The sequence below is a fragment of the Macrobrachium nipponense genome, chromosome 25 (genome assembly GCF_015104395.2).
Source record: "Macrobrachium nipponense isolate FS-2020 chromosome 25, ASM1510439v2, whole genome shotgun sequence".
Classification (NCBI taxonomy): Eukaryota; Metazoa; Arthropoda; class Malacostraca; order Decapoda; family Palaemonidae; genus Macrobrachium; species Macrobrachium nipponense.
Genome location: NC_087214.1, coordinates 6,213,774 through 6,224,467, shown reverse-complemented (window position 1 = coordinate 6,224,467; position 10,694 = coordinate 6,213,774). Strand labels below are relative to the sequence as shown.

General features: G+C 36.9%; 1 long non-coding RNA gene across 3 annotated transcripts; it reads right to left on the bottom strand.

The window, feature by feature from the left end:
- Nucleotides 1-7,827, bottom strand: LOC135199140 (uncharacterized). 3 transcript variants are annotated; one of them, XR_010310918.1, is made up of 7 exons: nucleotides 7,770-7,827; nucleotides 6,503-6,588; nucleotides 5,300-5,391; nucleotides 4,779-4,892; nucleotides 3,461-3,548; nucleotides 2,667-2,755; nucleotides 1-35 (listed from the first exon to the last, which is right to left on the bottom strand). It is a non-coding gene; the product is annotated as an uncharacterized LOC135199140 (long non-coding RNA). The 3 variants fall into 3 exon arrangements; XR_010310917.1 differs by lacking the exon at nucleotides 7,770-7,827 and adding an exon at nucleotides 6,773-6,893; XR_010310919.1 differs by lacking the exon at nucleotides 7,770-7,827 and adding an exon at nucleotides 6,773-6,893 and having other exon boundaries at nucleotides 4,808-4,892.
- Between the last annotated feature and the right edge of the window lie 2,867 nt (nucleotides 7,828-10,694).

Sequence of the window (10,694 nt, the reverse complement as noted above, 5' to 3'; positions counted from 1 at the left end):
CCCTCCAGTAGTCTTGAGGGCGGAGCTCTACAACCCTAAAAAAGGAAAAATCATATTTTAAAAATTACAAAGACATAATCGTGGGCGCCCTGTTTGGCAAATTTTAAATTCCTTAACTTTTATATTTCATTCATTCTCTCTCTCTCACATAACAATAACGTTAACTATCTACCATTAACACGACCTCTGACGACTAAACTATACCTAACATCCACATTGCATCGCAACACTGCATCTACTGATCCCGGTTACTGGGCTATTTTTCCTAGTCAAAAACTTCTAATTCATATATATAGGCATAACCATAATAGATTAGTCCAAGGGGATAAAAAGCTTTCTAAAGATGTATAGGCTTATTTTGATATTTTATGGTAAAGTCGAAATTAAACACTAATCTGACCAGAGTATGGTAAAGTCGGAATGAGAGAAGAGAGAGAGAGAGAGAGAGAGAGAGAGAGAGAGAGACGGATTTAGTTTACCTAAAATTATATCAAGTACCTAAAATTCCAGTTGCAATCCAGTCTAGTACCTAAAACTTCCGGTTGCTATCTAGTATAGTACCTAAAATTCCAGTTGGAATCCAATCTAGCAGCTAAATTCCGGTTGGAATAAAGGCTTTAAAACACTAACTATAAGGACGCTGTCCTCACTGTAGACCAACATAGACTCAAAGTACTGTAGAAATGAAGTTTATCATTATTTGTCAAGCTTTTATTTGCATAGATGGAAATATATTAGGCGCTTGTTACCTAACACTTTGGCTATACTGGTATCAAGTAAAAAGAATTATAAAAATTATTAATTTATTAACAATAAATAGAATAACTTATAATAGTAATAGATGACACGTAGGTTGGAATGTGGGTACACTCTTGAAATTATCTAGATGGCTGAAGATGGTACGTAGTGGTTTAGATTGTGGGTACATTCTTGAAATTATCTAGATGGCTGAAGATGGTAGATCCATGATGACAGATCTTACACCAGGTAAGATCCATGACGACAGATCTTGCACCAGTAAAATGGTACATCCAACAGGTCATACAAGTCAAGACAAGATGTCAAACAGACAAGACACCATTAGGCAAGGCAAGGCAAGGCAAGGCAAGGCAAGGCAAGGCAAGGCAAGGCAAGGCAAGGCAAGGCAAGGCAAGGCAAGGCAAGGCAAGGCAAGGCAAGGCAAGGCAAGGCAGAGTGTCATGTGAAAGGTGACGAGGTTCGTAAAGTAGTGGATATCACTTGGAAAGTAAATAAAAAGTAAACAATAAGTAATACCAAGGACACTAAAATAACGAACAGAACCAACGGCATCTATTAAAGCGAATGCTAACAACACCCAAGGATGATAGAATGGACAACCAACGCCATCTATTGGATGAACATACAACCAACACTCAGTTTCTAGTTTTAAGAAAGGAAATAACCCCCTCCAAAAAAAAAAAAAAAAAAACTCATTCGTCTACAAGTAGAACCTAAAAGTTTAACCTTACACCTCTTCCCTTGCTGTATCTAATAATAATATTAACAATAATTGAAAAAGAAACCCACAAAATCACTTGTAACTTGTTTACTTCCAAGTATTTACAGAAGTAAACAAGTTACAAAGTGATTTTGTGGATTTCTTTTTCAATCTTCAGAAAAAAACTGAAAGAAGTTTTTGTTTGGTTTAACATTGAAATAATGAAGATAATCTTTGGATAATATTAACAATAATTATAATAGTGATGATAACCTTTGGAAGTTTCTATATAAATGGGTTTCTTCATCTTCTGAATAACAATAACAACTAAACCATGAAATAACAAAGACGATTACAGATAAAATCAGGTCAACAGCAATGGGCATGTGCACATGCATGTACGTTTTGTGTCAGGGTTTTCTTGAAGTGCATATTTGTTAATTATATAATTATACGTTAACTTGTGTAGGAAATGGGCTACTGTGTACGGTGACCAGTGACCAGTTATTATGACACCGTTGCTCCCCGTGTGAAATAATAATAAAAAAAAAATTCTAAGTTTAAAATACCAAGTATGGCAACAGAAAACAAAACTGCTTAGTGTGTCTGTCTCCTTTCGAGATGTAGGTTATAAATGCACGATTTAGATGTTCATCAAAGTGATAAGAATGGTTTAAATATGAGAAAAATTCATTCGAATCTTGAATTCTGTCGCAATATTAGTTCTAGGTAACTTTCAACTTCCTTGGCTGAACACGTGTTCAGGGGTGTCTCAAAGTCTGAGGGGGAACGGGGGCGGGGTTGTGTTGTAGAACGGAAACGATTGTGGTTGGTGACTGGCCGACGAAGGCATCACAGAAGATTGCTGCTCAGAGACAGAGAGCACACGGTCCATTTCATCTCTCTCTCTCACACACACACAATAAAACTAATTAAAGTTCTCAACTTAAGAGAGAGAGAGAGAGAACGCATAAGTACAGGAAATAACTACTATAAGGAATGCTGACCCGTTTTGCTAATTCTGAACAGAAATCAGCCATTAGGCAACTGTCAACACAAGCGCAATACTTTTGATAATAGGGAGATGTTCGATTATTACCAAGTGATGTTAGTCATGTAATAGCAAAACTTCATAACAAGTAACACGAAAAACCTATATAAGAAAATATACAAGAGCTTAAATACCGTAAACTACGCTGTTTCTTACCTTTGAATGAAAGGGGATTTAGGCCTACTCGCATTAGGCAGACTTGATATCAAGGCCCTTGGTCTTCCAACGGTTTTTTTTATATTCAACTGTGAAGAGAAAAAGCAATTAAAAAATGAGGCCAAATGAGAGAGAGAGAGAGAGAGAGAGAGAAGAGAGAGGAGAGAGAGAGAGAGAAAAAATCCTTCATATTGGATGACCTACGGGGGGAGGAGGTTTGGTAAGCAACACTAAATTAAATATTGTAACCTCTCCCACAGTTGCTCCAAACCCAAACTCTGCTCACGGGCGTATGATCAAGTAAGAAAAGCCTTAAGCCTCCTACCTAACCGTGGTGGTCCTAAACTTTCATAAGATAAAGTAAGGAATGCCTTAAACCTCTTAAATAAATAATCATGGTGGTACTCACCTTAAAAACTAATTCAAAAAGATATTCAGAGGGGCAATGAATACCAAATATCCCTAACTCTATAAATGTATAAACATCTCCCAACAATGATTACTCACTAATTCACTAAAGCCTAACCACTAACTGAATTTCACTAATTTCTAAATACTCACTAAACATACTTATCGATCATTAATTCACTAAACACTTAGCTCACTGATCATTCACCGATTGCTTATGTAATCAACATTTTTACTCAACTCTAAACACTCACTGAACACTAAAACAACTAATCAATAACATTCACAAGACACACAAACTAAACATTCACTGATTACTTACACAAACATTCACAAAACATTTATGAAAACCTTACAGACTGGCTAAACACTCACTGATTACTTACAAAATAGATTCAATTCGAGATCGCACCTCTAGGTATATATATACCCTCTACAGTCCACCCCGACTCGGCAATGACTCCCGTCAACATCCTGGGGAGGAAGGAAAAGCCGATGCTTTTATAAGAGTAATAACCAAAGGATGGAGGATGAGAACCATAAATACAGCAACACCCTGAGAATACATGAGAAGCATAGATACAGTATGTCATTAAGGAAAGCCATCAACCACAAAAATATGGTCTCGCACTGAACGACGTTCCCAAAACCTTATGCCCTACATTATCTACTTTAGTTTTAGTCATTTTGGATAATTCCTGAATTATTTTAACTTATAAGAATTATTTCCGAGAGTTATTTCCGACAGAGCTCTTTCACCCAAAGCTCAATGCATAAATCATTTTTAAGTTCAATCTTCATTGGCTTATCTTTAATACCTCTAGATGTCATTCTAGTAGTAGTAGTAGTAGTAGTAGTAGTATAGTAGTAGTAGTAGTAGTAGTAGATAGTAGTAGTAGTAGTAGTGAGAGAGAGAGAGAGAGAGAGAGAGAGAGAGAGAGAGAGAGAGAGAGAGAGAGAGTGTGTGTGTGTGTGTGTGTGTGTGTGTGTGTGTGTGTGTGTGTGTGTGTGTGTGTGTGTGTGTGTGTTCAATAAAGCAAATGACTTGTGTATTGTATTTAATAATGCGAAACTCTTATTTTAAGTGCAAAAGGTTTTGTTCTTTTTCGTCTGACCTACATAGTACTGGTACTCTCCTAGCCCGTATACTGTGGTACATCGCATACATACGAAAATGATGTTAAGTCATGTAATAGCAAAAAAAAAATAATAACAGAAACGAAACATGAAAAAAGTATACAAGAAAATACATAAGAGCTCAAATACCACACGCGACGGCCAATATGCGAGAGAAGGGGTTGTAAAATATTGAAAAGCAGCAAGCACAAAAGTGATAAAGGGTTAGATAGTGAACCTCTACCTTAAAGTTGCACAGCTGGCAAATTCTGCAACAAACAACTTCAACGGTGGTGTGACAGGTCAATTTTGAAATGTCTCGAGGTAAATGCTGACCATGAACCAACAGGAATGAAAGGTAGGCATACTTTTTCGCACACTTTTGGCACCCAGAAAGTGAATTATTAAAAGGGGAAGGGGGGTCTGCTGAATTTTGGGGTCTTGCATAATGGACTACTACTATTCTTATTCAGTTTTTAAGGAATGCACTGTCAGTCAGTCAGTTCCTGTAGCCGTTCCTTCAGGTATTCTGTGGCTCGACTTTTACAAAGCAATCAACCTTCAAACTTGAGATGTCCTCAAACTTACTTTGCCTCTAGGTGTCCTCAGAAACTTACTTTGCCAACTGGCTCTGATTATTCTATTGCCTGGGACGACCTTCCCGTTTATCCGATGGTCTCCGGAGGTGCTACATACCACATTCTGAAATCAAAGCAGAGAAACATTAGCTGATGTTCAAGAAATGTGCTGTAACTATATATTTGAGAGAGAGAGAGAGAGAGAGAGAGAGAGAGAGAGAGAGAGAGAGAGAGAGAGAGAGAGAGAGAAATCAGGTAACGGCTGTGAGTGAGGTACGAAGGCCCTAAGCCAAAAGTCTCTGTAGCCCCCTTTCTTCACATCTTTGAAAGATGCTCTCCTCGTCACATCTTATACACCCTCATCTGAGAGAGAGAGAGAGAGAGAGAGAGAGAGAGAGAGAGAGAGAGAGAGAGAGAGAGAGAGAGAGATGCTCTCCTTGTCACATCTTATACACCCTCATCTAGAGAGAGAGAGAGAGAGAGAGAGAGAGAGAGAGAGAGAGAGAGAGAGAGAGAGAGAGAGAGACTTACCTGGCAGTTGCCTCCTTACATGCCTCATAACGAGCCCATGGTCCAAGACAGTAAGGTCCGAACTCTCACCCAATATCAGTTCCACCATCATTCTAAAACAAAACAAAAACTATTGTTAACACCATAGTTAGGTAGCTTGCAACGAGAAGAGGAAACACGGAATATAACAACTGAACGTTAAGGTAACAGACAAAAGTACAGCTGCTGCTCCATAAGAAAAAAATATTTAAATCTAAGAAAACCAGGACGACTTTAATGACTCATAAAAAGGAAAATCAATAAGTCACGTTAATTTGAGTTATGCAAGGTCTGAAAATCAATCGACACAGACGGGTGATGTGATAAGACTCCAGTGCAGCTACATCGTTTGATAAGAAGGGACAATCCGTATGTCCTCAAAAAGGAAGATAAAGACCAACAGAAAAACTATAAGTCGTTACGAAAATGGTAAAAATGAAATATACCATGTGGGAAATTCAGGCCAAAGGTACAGTAAAAAGCAGTGAGGACATTTCCCAACTAAACTGATAAAGCGTAATTACTTAGTGAAGATTTTGTATACTTTGTGCAGTCTCATATGGAGTTTCGTGAATGGTGTCTATTTAGTTTCGAGTTATAAAAAAAAAAAAAAAAAAAAATTAAGTTATATCTAAACAGGACTCAAGAGGTCTGGAAATAATAATCCTTATTATTATTAACATCAAGTGGAAAGGGTGAAAATTAGTAAGAAAAGTTACAATATTAAGAAAACAAGCTACCAAGAGAGAAATGGCCGACATTTTGAAATATGCAGGTTAGCCATTAGAATTATCATAGAGTAAGGCTTTAAAATATTGAAAAGACCAAACTCAAGTGATAAAAGGTTAGATAGTGAACCTCTATCCTAAAGTTGAACAAATGCCAAATTCTGCAACAAACAACTTCAAGGGGGTGGAGTTAGACAACGTCAATTTAGAAATATCTCCAGGTAATTCTGACCAGGAAACAAGCAGGAATGAAAGGTAAGCATACTTTTTTCCAACATTTATGGCACCAAGAAAGTGAATTATTAAAGGGGGGAGGGGGGTCTGCTGAATTTTGGGGTCTTGCATGATGGACTACTACTATTCTAATTCAGTTCCTGTAGCTGTTCCTTCAGGTAATCTGTGACTAGACTTTCACCAAGCAATCAACCTTAAACTTGAGATGTCTTCAGAAACTCACGTTGCCACCTGGCTCTGATTATTCTATTGCCTAGGACGACCTTCCCGTTTATCCGCTGGTCTCCCACAGGTGCTACATACCAGATTCTGAAATAACGGCAGAGAATTCTGAAATCAAAGCAGAGAAACATTAGCTGAAGTTCAAGAAGTGTGCGTAACAAATATTCTTTTCACTAATTTTATATTATATATATAAATAAACATATAATATAAATACAAAATGGGGATGGGTTGAAAAATAAGATTTTTTTTTTATACAGTTTATACTTACAAGCAGAATACCAGCTCAAAGTAGGAGCTGTCAGATCTGAAAAAAGTGTTTCGCATATACTTATCAATGTGGTTTTTTGCAAGCTAAAATGAAAATAAAAATATTCTACGTTTAGCCTAAGCCCTTATCTAATATGTTGGCAATGTAATAAGAAGTTGAGTGAATTTTTTCTATTACCAAAAATATTATATCAGTACATAGTTAAAGGAGATTCAAACTAATTACATTTGGACTATACCTGAGAAACATGTCACCCTTACTTGGAGATGTCCTCACCACAGAAATGAAACCTGAACCCACCATAAATATACACAAAAAATTTTTTGAAAAACAATTATACTTTACTGAACACAAGGCTTTCAAGACAGAAATGATACCTGAATCTCTAAATCCACAAATTATACTTTACTGAACACTAGGCCAAAATCAATCACCCAACTAAACAATACAATTAAACACACTAAAACACAAGAGATTCCATACAAATCTGCCGAAGGAAAAAACTGTCCAATCAAGAAAGAATAATGTAAAAAAAAAAAAAAAAAAAAAAAAAAAAAGGGGGGGGGGGGGGGGGAAATTGCTGAATTTTGGGGTCTGGCTTGAAGGACTACTACTCTAATTCAGTTTCTAAGGAATGCACTGCCAGGCAGTCAGTCGGTTCCTATAGCTGTTCCTTCAGGTAATCTGTGACTCGACTTTCACCAAGAAATCAACCTTTAAACTTGAGATGTCTTCAGAAACTTGCTTTGCCAACTGGCTCTGATTATTCTATTGTCTGGGCCGACCTTCCGGTTTATCAGCTGGTCTCCCACAGGTGCTACATACCAGATTCTGAAATCAAGGCAGAGAAACATTAGGTAAAGTTCAAGAAACGTGCTGTAACAAACACTTTCACTAATTTTATATAAATTATATATATAAACATGTAAATACAAATGGGGATGGGTTGAAAAAGAACACCAGAAAGTTTTTTTTATATAATACAGTCTATACTTACAAGCAGAACACCAGCTCAAGATAGGAGCTGTCAGATTCTGAAAAAAAAAAAAATTTTTTTTTTGAGTAAACTTACTAGATATGGTTCTTTGCAAGCTACAATGAAAATACAAATATTCTACGTTTAGCCTAAGCCCTTATCTAATATGTTGGCAATGTTTAAGAAGTTGAGTGAATTTTTTCTAATACAAAAATATTATAACAGTACATATTTAAAGGTGATTCAACTGATTACAACATTTGCACTATACCCGAGAAACATGTCACCCTTACTTGAAGATGTCCTCATACACAAATGACAACCTGAACCTATAAACTACACAAAAAAAGAAAAGGGGGGGGGGGGGGGGGAAGTTAGCACAAGGGTGCAGATTACAAGCAAGGCACCGAAATAAAATAAAATCATTAGTATACAATGAGGAATCTACAAAACAGAAAGCCTCAATATAACCAACACCAAATACATTTTCAACGCAAGAGTTTCAAAGGCTCTCACGTCTACACTGCTCTAATCTGGATTCCACATACCAGTACATAAATATGTTTACACACATTTTACACTGTCACATCTACTTTCACATTGCTTATTATAAACATTCGGCAAACAATAGGCCTGTGCTATTTGAGTGTCCTACCAAATACACATAAAATCAGACAACGGGAAAAAACCCAAGTTTCCTGTGCGAAACTTCAAAATACACACCTGAAAACAGAATGCCCAGATTAGCAGCAATCATTCAACAAAGTAGTCTTAAATTAGTACACTAATCACGAATTTAATAACCGTGTTGTACCATCCACCACTAAATAACATCCCTATTCCTATATACTACACACACTGGTACCATAAATACAAACACAACATTTATTGTACCACAAAACGTTACAATACCATCTCTACCTGATAACGCTTATTTCAAACCGCATTATAACACATCACCCACCTTCATTAAAACTAACATTGCCACAAAATTCGAACGATTATCGTCCATTACCTTCACTTATACCCTCAACTCAATATTAGACCATTCTTAAGTTTATAATTCTAGCACACCGTAACTAGAACGATACTGATAATACCTTAATATCCGTTCAGCCCTCTGCGAGAATCCCTTATCAACCTTCGCTTTTGCTAATTCACTTTCCCTCGTTACCTCAAAATAAGGCCTTGATAAGCTTTAAATGAGTGTCCCAATCATCATTAAAAAGTCATCAATATAAACCACACCCTTCTAAATCGTACACCGTGTTCTTGATCAAACCGTGTTTTACCATATACGTACATATTTCACCTCCTTTGCAATATAAGGATGGTTCACTGGCGTGGCAATAACATCTACGCCATGTTCTTAGATGTTCGTTCAATCTGGTATACCCGAAAACAATTCTTTATATTCGAACACAAACTTCTTCAGATACCTACGTTTCTAATCTTATTACCTGATGGCCAATTACTATCAATACCAACCATATTGACCCTCATTTGAGTTTTCTCTGCAAGAAGAATAAAGGTTATTGACCTCGGGTGATTCTTTCATATTTTTCCATGGAGATTGTTTCAGTGGCGTGGTATTCCCAACATCAACGTTATGCTCTAAGACAGATGTTCAACCTGGTACATCCAAAAACAATTTTTCGTATTCGAACACTAACTTCTTCACTTCATGCCTACGTTTCTCATAACTCTCATGAGAAACTGAACCATCAATTTTCCAAAGAAGTCTTAATACCTGATGACCAGTTACCATCATCAATACCATATTTACCCTCATTTAAATTCTTCCTCTGGAAAAGAATAAAGGTTATTACTAATCCTTCCCAACTTATATTCCTTTAAGAAATTGATATGGCAAAGTTGCAAAGGTTTCCTCCCACCTCTTCAGAGCACCCTGACTTTCAGGATAAGGAGATGAAGTCACATGTTTAATACCCAACTCTGCCATTTTCTCCTTAAAATAATATTAGTTTTAGAATTCCATTTTCTCCTTAAAATAATATTAGTTTTAGAATTCCATTTTCTCCTTAAAATAATATAGTTTTAGAATTCCATTTTCTCCTTAAAATAATATTAGTTTTAGAATTTCATGTAAATATTTGTTTTCGAATTTCATGTATACGTACTGTTACCAACCTGTAAAGAATATTGTTCATTATCTTAAACTTTGACTGTTAAATCATCCACCTCACCTGACTCAACTGGAAGGTCCCGGAATTTGTTTCTGAGCTTTAATTAACAATATGAAAACCCATTATACTTAACCGAAGACAAGGCAAAAAGTTTTTTAGTAATGCAAAGACGAAGGTCCAGAGAACAACTGTCTGAAACTCCCACATAGCAGTACAGTATCCCTCGGCCACCCAGGGTGGAGGGGGGGCTGAGTAGTCTTACACACAGACTGAAGAAATGTCACGTGGTCCAGAGCATCCAATGTCAGGCCCGACCCTCGTTACACCATAGTAAGTAAGTCTGCAACAAAGAGAAGGAATCAAGGTATAAAACAATTATCTTACATTACTTAACATAGAAAAGTACAGCTGCTGAACCGAATAAAAAAATTACCCATAAGAAAACTCATTTGGAGAAAAAAAAAAAAATAAATAAAATAAACTAAGCCACCCAGGGTGGAGGGGGCTGAAGAGAAAAGTCACTCGCACACCCTACAAAGCTAACAGACTAATATACCAAACTCTTAGTAATTTGTATTTTTCCTAGCAATACTTACCTCAAACTACTTTTCTAGGAAATTACCAGGATTTGTCAAATCCGACCAGAAAATTTCCGTAGTAGTATTTGCTCTAACCCGCTAGGTCCAGTCCATGCCTTGTTAGAAGCCGCAGCCGCCCAAGACTTCGGCAGCATAGTTGCGAAGTCTCCCGAGACTTCGGACTCATCGGATCGTCGTATGAGGCGACGGGAGCCTACGGA